Raw genomic sequence first — 17,666 nt, forward strand, 5'->3', positions numbered from 1 at the left:
GCGTCAGGTAATTAGAGGGCAAAGATAATATTAAAATCGATAATAGAGCATTGGGAAAATATGATATGAGCTGTATTTGTGGTAGTAATCTTTGAAATAAATAACCATTTGCTTCGTGAATCTTTTCTAATATTTAAAAATGAAGCTCCTAACTCCCAGAAAACACATTGCGTCACCATTACAAATACCAACTGATGTATGTCATTTAAGGAAACATTGACAGTATTTCTTTGAATCAGAAGCCCATAAACATACTTACTCAATGGGCAAAGTCTTGAGTTTTGGCGTGTTCTTTATAAATTGAAAGAAACGAGGCCTTATTTGGAATCCATATTTGTCCGTCTGTCTCTTTATGACCTAGGATCAGCGCCTAATCCGTCGGACAGATTTTTTGTTTAGTATGGAAGGCTTTCTCTCCTCTCCACCTGCTCTCATGCTGGTTTCTTGCTTGGCCTATTCTTCGACCATTAAGATGGAGGAGGCATGCTCCTCCGAAACGTCGATTAACTTTAAATGGACTACACAGCGTTATATCCCATAAGATATAATCTGAAATCCTATATTCCCTAAAAGTTGTCGAGCAATTCAGATGTTCAGTCGTAAAGTAAAAAAAAAAAAAAAGTAAAGCTATCCCTGTACCAGGCCGTGAAGGCCCATAGGGTTGTGAGACGTTGAGAGTCCCACATTATCTAGACAATCGGCTCAAAGATGGTGGTAAGGTTGTCAGCCTTACGCGCCGGCCGCGCTTTACTCCTCAGGAAAATTATTTAATTAATTCCTGGTATTCATTTCTGTTAGAGGCTGAGTAAACCCCAGGGCCTAGTGTGGCTGGAAGGATAAGGTCAACTGAAAAAAGTCCAATGACCTCATCGGGACTTGAACCCGTGACCTTCTGGCTTGTAGCATAGCCCTTCAACCAACTAAGTCGTATAGACCCAAAATAAAGAATAATTTACATAACGCCATAAACTAAATTTTCCACGTATCTCACAAACAGAGTCGCATATATCCTTGATATTCGATCGGAAGACTTCCACCTAAGTGAATGAACCTTCTACATGGAATTACTCGTAAAATAGACGTGTCATAGCAAGTTTTCACCCCTGTCCGGGGACTTAGCACTGTGTCAATATATGAAAGATGATGACCTTCATGATGCTGGTGTTTGTTCGTCTGAAAAATGACTTAAGTGTGAGTCATCGAGTGTTTGTGCTTAAGAGTGATCCAAGTGACAATTTAGATACGTTCACGTGTAATAATACTTTAATGAGATAAGGAAACGGGCGTCCGTCACGGAAACACAACTCAGGCCTACACATATTTAAGACAAAAGATGAAGTTGTCGTTGTGATAAAAATGCCATGACATGGAGACGTACAGGTAGAGTAGATCTATAGTTTCACATATTTTTTACTTTTGTGTTATTTTCTTTACTAAATTTTATGACGTCCTAGAACATACTACGTTGTGAGTATTTAAATATTTAAAATATTAAATTGAATTTCCAGCTCCGGTGGAAGTGGTCTGAAAGTACTAACATTTGTGAGCTAACAACGCAAAATGTACTCAAAATTATGTTGTTCAGAGCGCCACAAAAGGATGGATATGACCGTTAAATTTCATATTAAATAAAATTAATTCTACTGAGAACTTTCAGATAGTGGTATCTGTAGTGAAATAAATATAGGAAAAACGTGGCCTCAATGAACTTCCATAACTTTCTCCCATGCCGAAAATATATAAGCTTTCAGAATAAAATGGTTAAGAGCAGAATATAAAATATATTATATATGTATTTCAGTAATGTAGTATACCTTATTGAAAACGAAGAGGGTCTGTAAACCGAACCTTGTCGAAGCAATCAACAGATCTGGAAATTTCGCTGCCAAATATAGCTTTATTTCAAATTCCAAGTATTTCTAATATATCGTTTCTGGGATTAAAAATTGAAAATTTTTTAACGTGGGAAAGTCATATTGATGCAGTAATTGATAAGTTAAACAGATCCTGTTTTGCAATCCGATCAGTTAAATCCTTTTTACCACTGGAGACATTAAAAATGATGTATTTTTCCTATGTACATTCTATAATAACGTATGGATTAATATTCTGGGGTAACTCCCCGCATAGTATAAAAGTGTTTAGGATGCAGAAAAGGATAATTAGGATTATAACAAATACAACAAAGAGAACATCGTGACGTAGTTTGTTTCAAGAATTGGATATCCTCCCACTACAAGCTCAATATATATTGTCGATCTCTCTGTTTGTCATAGTAAATAAGGAATTGTTCACATTCAACTCACAAATGCATAATTGTAGTACCAGATCTATCTGTGATCTGCATTATCCACAAACTAGTCTGACACAATTCCAAAAAGGAATGTGTTACATGGGGGTAAAGATCTTTAATCATTTGCCACAAAAAATCAAATCTGTGTCTAATGACTTGAAAAATTGTAAAATTCAGTTGACAACATTTTTATTGCAAAACTCTTTTTATACATGTGATGAATTCTTTAGTAACAAATTTGCCTAGAAATAAGGATAATAGCATAAACAATTTTAATATTGTATAATTTTATGTATAGTGATGTAAGACTGTAAATTTAACACATGTTTTTTATCTATTATAATGATTATAAGCTGTACATATATATTTATAATTGTATTGTACTATATTAACTATGTGACTGGTTCTATGTCTATGTATATGTATTTATGGAATATACAATAAATGAATGAATGAATGACTTGAATCAGGTTGCTTTACTGCATTTTGTTTCTCAGGTCGAATTTGTTGATGATAATTACTACCTGGTAGCGAATAACATTTGCAGTTTAAAGAGTACACAGATTTTCCTTGGTGAAATTCAAGGAAAATGATAGTCCTAATTAGGAGATAAAACTGGAAAATTTGCCAAATAGTTGGGGTGCCACAAATGCAACTACAAGCCACTTCGAGTAGGCCTATAGTAATGAATTCTTGTCAGATTTTAAATATCATTGACCCTATATCCATAATGCAACATATTATTAAAACGCACTTCTGGGGTCTAATATATTCCCTTCATTATTATATTTATATTTCAGCAACTAAAAATTTGAAAAAGAAAGAACAGAGATCTTATAGACATTTTAACGTGAATTAAGTTTTAAAAAGTGCTAATTTAAAAATCAAATCGACGCGTGTAGATTAACAAAGATTTTATACAATTAGAAAGACTGGTAATTTTAAATTTTAAAAAGCAGTGTAACAGCTACGTGAGTGATACACACCTGATGATGGCCTTTTAGGGCCGAAACATGTAGTGTGGAGGAGGAAAAAGAAGAAAAAACTACAATAAAATTTGTTGCACTTAAGACGGTATTTATCCATATATATTCCCTTCATTTTGAGTTAAAGACCTCTTTTAGAAATGTTTTTGGATATTTATTTCAGTTTTCATATAAAGTGGTTAAATGTGAGTGTAAGATATTCACTTCAGTCCTCTTGTGCCAAATATGTATAGACCATTATGTAAGCTTTCATATAAAGTGGTAAGTCGTGTTATTCTCTCTGGACAGAAATTACCTGAGGCAGCCACGGAGCTGTAATGATAAGAGCAATATCATAGCATTCAACAAGTACAGAGTGTGATTCCAAACTTCGTCAGTAGTCTTAAAACGAAAGAATATTAAAAATTTGTCATTATAAGAACACTCACATGAATACGGAAGTATAATTAACTTACTTATCAAATTTAATTAAGGAAATATTCAATATGCAATATAGGCCTTACATTGCATTAATGTAACATCCAATATCACTAAATTTCGGAGTCACGCGAATAGGTAATAATTATGTTTGGATGTATCAAAATTATGTTTTCGATATCTTAAAATTAAGTTACTCATTTGTACTATATCGGTTAGGTTATCGTGCCTTCACTGATTAAAGCGCAAAAAATGAGCATGTCTCTCTGTCGGCAACCATTATCGCACATGAGTCCAACTTGTTCTAAAAACTTTGGATTACGATGAGATCAGATGCAGGATACGCTTGGCCGCAAACTGTGACGTCCTTTAAAATGGCGACCTTCAGCTCATCCCCCAACAATGGGATGACCACACTGTGACGTCAGAGGTCGCGGCCCTGACCACGAGGCCCACCTACATTTATCTTCATTCTACGTAACGGAGAGAAAATAGAAGTCAAACGCGTCCTCGGTCCCCAGCGCGTCATTGGACCTTCCAAATATGAGCTCACCTGTCTTTATGCAAGAGAGACCGTCTCAGCACCCAAGAAATTCATCGCCGTTTATTGGACCCGAAATTACACTGACCTGTTCATAATTGCCAAAGAATACCTTATAAAAACTATAACAGTACTTACATATTATTGAATATCACAATACGAAATTTTAAGACCACAAATCGAATGGCGCTAACGTTGCTATAATTTGAAAATTTCATGTTACTATTAGTGGGGGCATTTTATGAGTTGACGAAATTGTGAAGATTGATATTGATGTGAACAGAGGCTCATCACGATTTGCATAATTGAAAGAAGTCATTTTGGCCTCTATGTTGTTCAGAGAATTGAGGTTTAGCTCTTAAACTTCAGCGTGTTAGGTTTTTTTTTTTGTGCCATAGATTCGCCGGTACCATTTTAACTTTAGCTTCTGTATGACGCGGGCAAAAGTCCGTCTCCAGCCTGCAATTCAAACCCGTTATCCCAACATCATCTCGCTCTAAAATATTCTCTTGTGTTTCTTTCCAATTTATGGTTTATAGATTAAATGCTGGGGGTTTTTTTTTTTTTAGTTTTAGCGCAGTAGAAAATTAGAACGAGTGTTGCATGCAGCTTCATAATGTGCCGTTGCGGGCCTGTGAATTTCTGAATTCGGAGAAACACAAATGGTTCTGAAATGTTGTATTGTGATAGTCTATAAATATGGAACGGTATTTTAGGTATTTTTCGCGATATCATGATTAAGGGTACGAACTTCGGGATCCATATAAGACGGGGAAATTCTTAACTATTTGAGAGAGTGTTAAGAAATTCTACCTTTTTTGGTTATTTAACGACGCTGTCAGTAAATAAGTCAGTATATAGAATCGAATGGTTGGGGATTAGAAATTAATGAACTGGAAGAGATGTGGATGAAAGCGATCATGACCTGATTTTGAGGCACTACCCCGGAACTTGCCCGGAAATACTGAAGAAAATGAGTCCGATAGTCAGTGTCCTGACCGAAATTCTAACCGGGTACCTTCTATTTGCTTAGTGCGACCAGTTGTTTAGTTATTCAAATTGCTAATTAGTCCATCGAGTGCATATTTATGTTAAATGTAATATGCCACAATTTACTTCAGAGAACGAAGCTCTATTTTTGTAGTTGTTTCCATAAAAGAAATATTTCTGTTTAATACATACATGCACATGGCAGTCAGGATCGGTCAGGATGTTTCAGTCGGTATAGTGAAGGGCTGTGGGCTGGGCGGTCAGGGAACGGCTCCTGATATTGGTAAGGAATACTTTCTTCTTCACCATAGCTTCCAGACTGGCCTTGGGCTCACCCAGCCTCCTGTCTAATTGGTACTGGGGTCTCTTCCCCCGGGGGTTAAGTGGCCGGGCTGTGAAGTTGACCACTCACCTCCATCTGGTGCCGATGTCAAGAATAGTTTGGCTTACCTCCACTCTCCCATACGTCTTTATGGCGTGGTGCTTAATTAAGTACAAGGGCAAACTTACCTTTACATACACGTACGTAGAAGTTAAGGAAATGTAACTTCTGTGTGTTCTCCAATTTGCGTACCATACCATGAAGACGTATGAGGCAGTGGATGTATAACTCCACGCATTCTTAATCTTGGCCTCTTTACCCCCAGGGAAATAGAGAAACCTGCCGTTTGAATAAGACAGAGGAAGTTATTTAAATCTCGCAGATACTATAATCGCCTTGTTACCTGTGAATGTGTTTCATATTTTTTTATTCGTTTATGGATGTATTAATGCTTTAATTTACTCATGTACATGTTCACTTCTTAATACATTTATTTATTTGTTTAATTCTTAATTTTTATTGGCGTTTGTTTCACATGCGTTGAATTTAAAGACGTTGTGGAGACATTTCTCTCGCGAGTTTACGTGTATAACGAGAAATGTGCTGTTGGCCAGCCAGTAGCATACGCAGGCCAAGAGAACCTTGAGCACCTTGAGGGCCGTTGATGGCTGTGCTAGCTCATCTGTGCGCGTCTGTGGCCGTGGCCCGTGGCGCTCTCCGCCAGTCGCGATTCGACAACGATGCGGGACGGATGTGGCCGCTAGGATTGTTGTTTGCGGGAGAGTTGGTGTCCTGAAACTGAGTGTGAGTTGTAGTGGGTTTCGATTGCATCTGACTGGAGCTTATGAGGTACGTGAGTAATACAATTACGAACACGATTTCAGAATCTATTATCTGTATTAGTGAAATAAACTAAACTCCGCCTCGTTTATCTGGATCGAACCTGCACGAACTTGATAAAACTTCCCAACCTGTCACTGATTTTGTATTAATTGTTATTTTATATTCTTCCTTTCAATATTTATGAAGTTTAGACCAGTCCCGAAGTTATACAAACTGTTCAGTTTGTGATAAGGATGAGGGTGTGGTTATCGAGAGTCTAATGGAGCTGGGAAGTACGTACGCCGCTTCAACGAATCATGACAAAATGAGTATGCTACTGAATACTAGCATAGGCCTATATTGTTCATGGCGGAAAAATAAAGTAAAAGTGTTTAATTTCAGCGTCGTTTCGAAGGGAAGCAAAACCTAATGATCCGCTTTGTGAGAATAATGTAATAACAAGAATTAAGTTGCATATTACAGAGAATATTAAGGCGGAGAAATATCAGCTGAGAGTAAAATGGGGTAACTCTATTTACACCTTCATTTATGAATTCACTTAATCACGAGATGCATCAGAATAGTACAATAGGGTAATCATATAGTATCTATATAAAATGTATATACGTAAGATACAAGTAATTATATAAGTAAAGGTAAACTTGTCTGTTACGGAATTAAGAACCACGTCATGAAGACGTATGAGGGTGGAGGCACAGCTCCAGGCATTGTTAACCTCGGCACTAGATGGAAGCGAGTCTCACCTTCATGACGCTTTACTCCCGGGGAAAGAGCCGTTGCACCTACAGGACAGGAGGCTGGGTGGGTCTCATAGTCGGGTTGGACGCTGAGGAGAAGAGAAGTCTTTCCCCCATCTGTGACTCGAACCCCAATTCCCGGTCGTCCAGCTTGTAACCTAGTCCCTACACTGACTGAAATAACCTGGCACCTAAATCTATACACGTATGTGAACAAGTAAAAACTCTTTGAAAAGGCTTATTTATTGCAAGGGGTGATAATGAAATGTCATATACAATGGGCTTGGGTCATAAGAAACCAGTTTGTCTAGATTTGTTGCATCGTGGGGTCGTGTCCCATATATGGATATTCCTGTGCTATTTTCGTTACTATTTTCAAAAGATTAACCAACATGATTTTGTCTGTGGTTCTGTATGGGTGTGAAACTTGGTCTCTGACATTAATGGAGGAACATAGACTGAGGGTGTTTGAGAACAAGGTGTTGAGAATATTCGGACCGAAGAGGGATGAAGTGACGGGAGGTTGGAGAAAACTGCATAATGAGGAGCTTCATAACGTGTACTCTTCTCCAAGCATAACTAGAATGATGAAGTCAAGGAGAATGAGATGGGCAGGGCATGTAACACGAATGGGGGGAAGAAGAATGCGTATAGGATACTCGTGTGAAAGCCAGAAGGAAAGGGATCACTAGGAAAAACAAGACGTAGGTGTTAGATAATATTAAAATGGATCTTAGAGGGATATGATGGGATGGTATGGATTGGATTGATCTGGCTCAGGATAGGAACCAGTCGAGAGCTCTCGTGTGCACGGGAATGATCCTGCAGGCGTAATAAAATGCTGGGAATTTCTCGAGTAGCTGGACAATTGGCAGCTTCTCAAGAAGGGCTCAGCTCCATGAGTGAGCTAACCAACAGGAATAGAGTGAATTGTATAACGAAGCTCCTTGCCGTGTTCTCTTCACTTAGCGCAGTTAGTGTGTCTGAAAATTAAAGAACATACATCACGAACGGTGAAAACTAACTCTTCAGAAGCAAGAAAATGTCGTGGTACAGTTCTCGGAAGAAGGGAAACCAGACGAGATGGATGTCTTAGTTGGACGAACTGCGCATGTGTATGATGCCAATGTATTAGTGAAAACACGAGTTCTTAAACAGGATTCATGGCATGTCTTTAAACTTTACTGAAGATATTGACTTAAAATATGTTTATTTCAGGTGCCTAGGACTGATAATAGAAAACTATGCGCATACAACCACATCAGTCTAGACTCAGTAAATGCAGCCTCTCTGTTTAGAAATTTTAAAATTCTCCTCCTGTCCTCCACCATCTCCCTCCCCAAACTGTAGTGCATACGTGTAATTTTATCAGTTATTCTTTGCTGTTGTGACACTTCTCCGAATCTGAGAAAAGAGCTTACGTGTAAGTTGAGAATATTAAAAATAGAAGTGATGGGCATTGGAACCGCGAGAGACAAGTTGATAGGAAATGGAGCATGTCGTATACGACTCAATTCTTTACTTGCTTCCCTTACTGTTAACGGCAATTACATTACGGATGCTATGGAGCACTGAGTATGGACCACGCTCGGTAAATATGAAAGGTGTAAAATACACGTATTCTGATGCTGCAAGTATGGTTAAGGTGCAAATAGAGGGAAACTTTGGTTATCCACAGATACTTGTTTTGATTGAAGCTTATTAGAATGGTTTTCTTAACGATTCTCAGAGTATCTGTGAATAGTTTCCTGTATACTAGGGCTACTTAACACTCCGTGCACTGGAGACGCAGTGTGTTTTCTGAGATATAAGAAGGCTTTCATTGGGGTTTTTTTCAATTGACCCTACCCTTCCGGCCGCACTATGGCCCCAGGGTTCACTCAGCCTCTAACAGAAATTAGTACCAGGAATTAAATAAATAATTTTCCTGGGGAGTAAAGCGCGGCCGGCGCGTAAGGCGATTGTCTAGATAATGTGGAACCCTCAACGTCTCACATCCTTATGGGCCTTCATGGCCTGTTAAGGGGATAGCTTTACTTTACTTTTTCACAATAACAGTGCTATACTTCCGGACTCTGCAAAAAGAAATGTATTCCACGAATCATCAAATAAATAAATGATTTAGGCAAAACCACATAGCCAAAGAGATTAATGGTTAGTAAATCATTTAATCATTTTCTTCTTATTTTTCTTACCTGTCGCTACACCCCTTTGTGAGCCTTGGCCTCCTTGATAAGAGCCTTCCAGCTTGCTCTGCCTTGTACCTTCTTCCATCAAGCTGTCACTTTCAACATTTTAAGATCTTTCAGTACATCATCCAGCCACCTTAATTTAGGTCTTCCTTCGTTTCTACTGCCCTCTGGCTGGGAGAAGGTTAATTTCTCGCAGAGCGAACTTTCATCCATCCTTGTGATATTCGCTAGCCGCTTTGGTCTCTCTATTTTTATTGATTGAATTATATTTTGTTCTTTGAATAATTTATATAATTCTTAATTTATTTTATTCTCCATACCCCATTTGGACAGCTTGGGCCATGGATCTTCCTTCAAAATTTTCTTTCAAAACTTTAATCTATTTTCATTTATTTTAGTTAGTTGCCAGCTCTCGCTACCATAAATTATAGTCGGTTTTGTAAGAGTTTTTATATTTTACACTTAGTATTTTTCTTATAAGTTTTGACCCCAGTAAATTCTGAAACCCATAACATTTATTTCCTACAAATATTCCGTTATTCATTTTCACATTAATATTGTTATTATAGGCGACTATGGACCCAAGACGTTAGAATTCATTTAATTTCTATTTTTTGTTATATATTATAATATGCTTCTCTTTAGTTTTATTACTGCTAACTTCAATAAATTTAGTTTTATCATTATTAATGGTTAACCCCACTTGTGCTGCTTTCTCTCTTCTTCCATATCTATGAGTAAGAACAGCATTTAACAAATGACGTCTTGAAAAATACTGCAATATCGTAATTATACAAAGCCTTGATGTCAGCTTACTCAACATTTCATGTTGCAAGTGATCAGACCCACTGTAACATTTGTCTTGTACCAAGCCATTTAACCTATAATTTATTTACGTTGTTACCATATAATTTTGCATCTTAACCACAGTCTTAGGCAGGTTTAGTTAATCTCTCCTTCCATAACGAAATGTGTGCATCTGTGTGTGTGGAAATGGCACAACACCTCAGTTTTGGAACAGTGTGTGGCCAAAAGCGTGAGTTTTGGAGCTGACTATGACCGTGGGTGACCTAGAAGGGAAAGTGGATTGTGTGATCGGAGTGGGTCACATTTTCTTTCAGATAAGCTCATTTCATGACCTTATTTTACAGTTCGTAAATCCTAAAAACCAGGAATAGCTAAATATTTTTGTATCTGAATGACAGAAGTTCTGAGGATTTATAGGACATCACTTGAGACACAGTGCTACAAGCCGGAAGGTCGTGGGTTCGAATCCCAATGAGATCATTAGATTTCTCAATTGACCTATCTTTCCAGCCTCACTATGGTCCTGAGATCGACCCAGCCTCTTAACATAAATGAGTACCAGGAATCTTCCTGGAGGTGAAGGGCGGCCGGCGCGTAAGGCCGACAACCTCAACCTACATCCCTGAGCCGATTGTCAAGAAAATGTGAGAGCCTCAACGTCTTTGCAAACCTATGGACCTCCACGGGCTCTTACAGGGATAGCTTTACCTTATTTGCTAGGACATCACTCCTATGATTTGTTACTGTGCGGAAAATATGAAAGTGTCAATTTGTTTAAACCATTAATCACCGCAACGAATGCCCACGGCCGTTAATTTCGGTTTTCTAGACCGGAGCCGCCATTTCCTTTAAGTGTCTCCTAAGTTATTATCACGAGGCTGAGTGGGTCTAGTCCCAGACCAACTACTTCTCTAAAAAAAATGTGGTAGCGCCGGGAATCGGCGGACGCCAGGATCTGTAGCCAGGAGCGCTGACAACTAGACCACAGAGGCGGTCCTCATGACAATATATATAACATTATTTTATCAAACGCTGTAGCCGAATGGATGACACTCTTAATTTTTATGCGTGAAGCTCCAGATTAAAAAAGAAAACCAAGTACACACTGTTCGACCCTGAAGAGAGAGACGACACGTTCCTTCGAAACCTCTGTAAATTTATCGCGCTACAGGTTTCACTTCCCAGAAGATACTGTTCTTCCCAGCAATGGCCTTAAGAACCTCACACCTCACACCTCACACCTCACACCTTACATCTGTATCCAGATATTCACGAAATAATGCAATGACAATTAGGCCAGCATCGTAGTACTTTAAGAGAACAGCATCAGACGGACATACCTGTCTGAATATAAATGGGATCCCTTTCATAGACGTTTTATCACGTCTTTTTTGCTCAGCAAAGCATTTTGGGTTGCGTGTTTTGCAAAATTACGTTGTAAACTAAGTGCGAATTTAAAGAGACAACACTTCCATGAAGAGAAAGCGCGAAGAGTGGAATGAGTTGGCAGTAGTTCTACAGATCCTTGGCACAGTTTGCCATATCATTATATGTCTTCACCGAGTTGATACTAGACGAATAATAATCTGAACAGACTGTCCTTTTTGCCTCGTCTTCATAAGAAGCACGCCTATGTTGACAACTTCACTACGTCACACACCAGTAGTAGCTACAGGACTAAGGAGGCTTCAGAATCACAATTTAAGGCACGTCCACATTACTCGTTCTCGTGCTCGCCCTCGCCAGGCTTGTGCTCGTCGGGAGACTCGTCTGGCTTTTACTTGTGCTCCTAAATCTTCGTCCACACTACTTCAGTTGCTCGCCAGTCTTCGACGCGTGAGGATCCGTATATTTACTCATAGTGTGTATAGGCTGTAGTCGTATCTTAATTTATTGGCTATGGTTTTTAAATTAAAAATTTAAAATTTGCTTGTCTCGTGACTTGTCATATCGTCCACATTACTCGCGAGCATAGAGAGTCACACAAGAATGAGCACGAGTAATGTGGAAGGTCCTTTAGTGTCCGGTAGTACGCTATACGACTGTGCCTGAAACGACCACGCAGTGGGGACAATATTTTTTTCTCCGTCTAACATTCTCATACTCACTCAGTTTGCTCTTTGGATTGGCGAAAAAGATAAGCAGGAATAACTGAATTTGGGAGCCAATGGGACGATCTCTTCACCAATATCTTGTATAGAATTCTCCCATCGGCTTGGCTTAAAACTGACGTCCTAATACCTCATATTTCGTAAATTCGCAGACGCAGTACACAAGAGGAAGGAGGGAAAGAACTTGTTCACGCCGGTTGCAGAAAATGCTGGCTATTAAATAATTACGGTTAATCTGTTTACAGGTAAGGTCTAGTGGTGACTACTGGGTAAGAAATTCATTATCCCAAAGGTAAAAAGCCCTCCACTGTGACCATTAATAGTTCTGGCAGTTTGCGGTGACTGGATCGGGTCATAGCTAAAAGACCGCGTGAGAAAGGCATCTTCGTTCATGACCTCTGTTATTTGGATGTGTGTAAATAACACTATACAGTTATTCAGGTGTTTGGCGAATACATTCTTTTTAATAGAAAACAAGGTAATCGTTTTCTTGTGTTGCTTGCATTGAGTGTTTTTCCGTACTCATTTCCTCCCTCCAACTTAAGAGTTGACCCAGCCCTGTGCATTTTTACCGAACGAAAGGGCATTGTTCAAAAAGCAGTGAAATCTGTATAACGGTAGTAATAAGTATCAACAAAGGTCATGCACTCTCCAAGACAATGTACAAATGCATCGAGAGGCTGCGTGCTTCCTTGATATTCCGGCACCAACAGCGAAATATTCATGTGACTTAGGAACTTGTTGGTATTGTTGAACATGTTTCATTAGAAGACTGAAAGTTCTTTGAACATAACGCAATTATCATTTTAGTTGAGGCAGCATATGAATCCAACTGGTCAGTTACAAAGATTTTTAAACAACCTTATCAATATTTGGTTGGTCTGAAGCAGGCATACCCTTATCATTATAATTTTGTTCATGATCCTATAAAGTTAATATGTTCCGATTCAACTGGCTGTGTCAGCTGGAAAAGTGAACATATCTGCCCTTCAAGGACTGAGACATTTCTTCAACTAACCGATTCACTGAATCTGTTCTGAGAATAAGAAAGTTAATTTAAAAGCACATAATTAATGCAGCAAGGTCAGCATGTTTCTTGCCACTTGACATAATGACGGAATATTACGAGATTTATTTGTTAAGATATTTCATGGCGATGCATCGCGTTCAGCTATCACCCTGTTCAAGACATACCTTTATCCCTATCGTCGTAATGCAACAATTTTCGGTTTTGGGAGAGGGGTGTGAATGTGCCACTCTTTGTCATTGTCTTTGTATCACCGTTCGTTATACCCCGATAATTACGCGCTTACACCAGATATTGAAGAAGTAACTTGCGTTATTCTATGCTCAGTTAAAAGAAATTAATAGAGAATTAAATAATTTAGGAATCACCTTCTTTAAACCTTAAAATAGTTATAGATGCCCACTCCATTTTAGATTTTAGAACAACAGAACGTACATAGCTGTGTCTTCGAAATGAAAAGCCAAATGTGTTGATAATACTTATAATGGAAATGACATTTAACGTATTGTGCGACATAACCATAAACTCTGAGTCTTATCTGAGCAGCTCAAGCCGTCGTCAATGTCACCACTTCTTTCTTATTTTCGGTTTATTTCTACCCTTGCGCCCCCCCCCCCCACTTTTGAGCACATGTGGTGACCGTATTTTGATGTTAGTTTCCCACGTGTAACGAAAACATTAATGTTTTCCGTATACCATTTCAGGTGGCAGTAGATGCACTATATTTCTAAACGCTTGGCGCTGGATTTCTTTAGCAAGCTAATCATAGCTTTACCGACTTGCGTGAATGTGTTCAAATATATAAATAGGATCTGAAGTTCTCAGAGTGATGGTGACGAAGTGTTTACCTTCTGGCATATAACTTCATGTGCTCATTTAGAAGTCAACCGACTTTCCACCCTCTTCATGGTTGAAGAGGAACTCCAGTTGACTACACGGACAATACGACGCGGTATCCCAGAGGATATGTACAATTCAGTTCATGTATACTCTAATTCATGCAGCGATTATTAGAAATTCAGACATATTTGTTGTCGTGAGCTAACTATTGCACACTGACATACTCGTGTAATGGAAGTTGCGCTTGATAACACCTTTAACCGAAATTAAAAATAAAATAAAAGCGCAAAGGTTTATTTAAGGTCACAAAGTGGCCTTTTAAATAAACCAGACTGATTCAAAAGCAACATATTTTGACAAATTAGCGTTGGTCTGAAGTACTGAGTGCAAGCGAAATTGTCCCAGTAGTTGTGGCACTGTTCTTATAGGACAGACGTTCATGAATTTAATAGGCGCTTTTAAATTTCGTTTACTTTTAATCTAATTTCATCATAATCCTTCTCCTTCGCCAGCCTGTTGAATAAACAGCGAGATATGCATTTATGGAAGGTGGAATTCCTGATTTGCCGAAATGGCCCGACGATGTATATTAATGTCCTACGTACTAGGAGTGTTCAGGGTTCAGTATAAAATTTAATCAGGGAACTTTCCTGTAGAGCATGGGTTCCCAAAACCAGGGTCCCAACCGTAACTAGGGTAGTGAGGGCCTTCTAGAAATCGTGAGCTTCCTGGGTAACCAAGAAAAATTGATATCTAAAAACATTTCAAACATGCACGTAGAAAGTGTTCACAGTTCAAAATAAATATTTTTAATATTATGTTATAAATCTCGCACAGTGTTCTGGGTGTTGAGGAGGTACCGTCACTATTCGTATCACGACGTCAGTGTGATTTCAGTTTTTGGATCCTCAAAACAAAATATCAGTCGATATATAGATGGCCGAGGATCGGGCGGCCGGGTTTCGATTCCCGGTAGAGTCAAAATTCTTCTCTCTCTCTATAGCGTCCAGGCCTTCTCTGGAACCCACCCAGCCTTCTATCCAATGGGTAAAATGGGCTCTTTTCCCCGGTGTATGGCGGCCGGCGCGTGAAGCTGATCATTGGCCTGCAACTAGTGCCGAGACCAATAAAACGTATATATTTTTTTCTCATACACCTTCATTATGTAGTGGTTAATTAGTTCAGCACAGGAACAACATTATCTGTTTCTTTCTGTCTACGCTGTAACTGTTTCACACCTACAATGAGAATGGCCACTGGATTTGCAGTCTTTGTCGAGGCTAATGTCTCTGTTTAAAACTGCACTGACAATTCAGTTACACACACTGCCTTACAGTATAGCCTAACACACGCCCCCCCCCCAACTCTTATGCACACACCGAGTGCCCATCGTTTGTTGAACACAGACTTGAAGGTACTTGCCTTGTTCATAATTTTTGTTATTTTGAAAATGCGAAAGGAGACATCTTCTACATTCCTTCTTTGTCACGACTCCTACTTCCGGTTGTCACAGAAGTCTTTTGTCTTGTGATGCCCTATTGTTCCTCTATGCATTGTTTAAATTATACAGTTCTCCCCTCTGTATCCCTGTCTTGGAAGAACAAGCAAGCACAGGCAGAACACCTCCTTAGGAAGGTGATATAAGTAGACTCTCTCCATTGCTCCATCTTAAGTAGGAGGAGCTGTTACTTCAGTTTCCTCGGCGTTTGATACTAGAGCGCAAGCAAAATACCGCATATGCAAGTAATCGATGGTAATTATATAGGTGAGCTTGACACAAGGGCTGCCGTACCTCCAAGGAAGCAGACCCCGATATTCATTAAGCAGGAAACTAGTTACGTCCCAGAGCCAGTCCTGAGCTGTGGGCAAGTGATTGGGCCTAATGTATCTTTCTCTTTCTGGGAATCGAACCCGATTCCTCGGTCCTCCAGCCCATAACCTAGTAGCTATATCGACAAAGCTATTTCGGCTGTTTTTTATTGTTCCCAATACGCAACTCTGAAAGGAAATAATAACATTACAGAAAAAGTTTAATAATATTCTAGTTCGTTAATAAACCGAACTCTAATAGTTAATCTATTCAAGATACACTTAAAGCTCCGACAGCTGGCAGTGAAACATGCTTGAACAAGATTAGGCACCCGTCTTTCTTCTCGTTCTTCCATTGGTTGTAGGCTAATTGCTCAACCGGCATTCTGTAAACTCAGTGTTATCTTAAAGAAAGAAACAGCTGGTCTTTGGCACTGTACGCGGAAACGCTAAGATCGCGTACTACCGCCCGCTCGTGCACGGCGTAAGTTTTAGGCCCACTCACAGAACCTGAGAATAGTGAACCGTTTGTTATCTGCGGCTATGAGAATGATTCTGAACGCTTTACGTATTGTGTTCATTACCTCTGGTATCTCACTTATCTGGAATAGCCATTCCTGCGCATTTCATGCTGGACAGGTCAAAAAATATGTGCCTGACGAGAATGTACGTCCTGCAGGTTTTGCGACAAAAGATGACAGTCGGATCATCACATTAACCTGGCGATATATTCGTAATATTTCGTGCGGAAATTATTCGCTACTATATTGATAGATCAACAACAATTAGGCCCATCGGAGGGCTACAAGAATAAGAATATGGAACAACAGTGAGGCCTGTACCGGCACATGGCGACCTTGGTTAGTTGCATAAAGAAAAAATACCATACCAATTACACTGTCATTGGAATTATAAAGTGTAATATCACATATCACAATTGCCGTAAAATAGATTCCGTTGCATCATTAAATCGTGAAGGTTAGTGTGTATTCTACAACATGTTATCACGTCACAGAAATCGTACGCAACGTAAAAATGCAAGTTCTGTCTCACAGTAACGTGGACTGCTTATGGGAGTGAGCTATATTTGTAGAATTTTAGGTTCTCACAGCGGTGGTCATGACTAATTTTATCTTCTGCGGTACAACGCATTGTAGTCCGTTGAAAGTCAACCGACGTTTTGGAGGAACATATCACTTCCATGCCTGCCTCGTGCTGGTTTTTTCCTTGCTTTATTCTTCGACTCTGAAGAGGGAGGCCATACGAGAGTGTTCCTCCGAAATGTCGGTTGACTTTCAACGGAATGTACGGCGTTATATCTCAGCAGGTAGAACTCTCTCTGAGCTTTTAGTTCTTTGTATGAATGAATTAGTAAATCATTAAGATGACATGGAACAGCCTAAAGAAATTTTAGGACAATTTCCTTCTTATCTTCACCTATTGCTCCTCTTCCTTTTATTTATATTTTTCCCTCGTCCTTTGTTGAAGAAGTGAATTAAGTTGCATATTAATCATTCGGATTCGGCCGCACCATAGCTCAAGCGGTTAGTCGCCGGCTTCTCACCGCGACGACCGGGGTTCAATCCCGAGTCTGGTCAACTGGGATTTGTGGTGGACAAAGTGGCGGTCAGGCGGGTTTTCTCCGAGTACTCCGGTTTCCCCTGCCAATCTTCATTCCACCAAATTCTCCATCATCATAATCACCCGGCCAATCAGTGGCCGCCGTGCCGAGTGGAACCAACTGGACTCCC

General features: G+C 39.4%; 1 protein-coding gene across 2 annotated transcripts in view; it reads left to right on the forward strand.

The window, feature by feature from the left end:
• The first annotated feature begins 6,235 nt into the window (after positions 1–6,235).
• Positions 6,236–17,666, forward strand: part of LOC111870400 (cuticlin-1) — an 82,941-nt gene continuing 71,510 nt past the window's right edge. The window contains exons 1-2 of one of the 2 annotated variants that reach the window (XM_023862654.1): positions 6,236–6,398; positions 12,392–12,484. The gene's annotated coding sequence lies outside the window, so the exon portion shown is untranslated. The remainder of the gene's footprint in view (positions 6,399–12,391; positions 12,485–17,666) is intronic. The other variant, XM_023862652.1, reaches the window with a different exon arrangement.

This window comes from Cryptotermes secundus, unplaced genomic scaffold, assembly GCF_002891405.2.
Source record: "Cryptotermes secundus unplaced genomic scaffold, Csec_1.0 scaffold1114, whole genome shotgun sequence".
Taxonomy (NCBI): Eukaryota; Metazoa; Arthropoda; class Insecta; order Blattodea; family Kalotermitidae; genus Cryptotermes; species Cryptotermes secundus.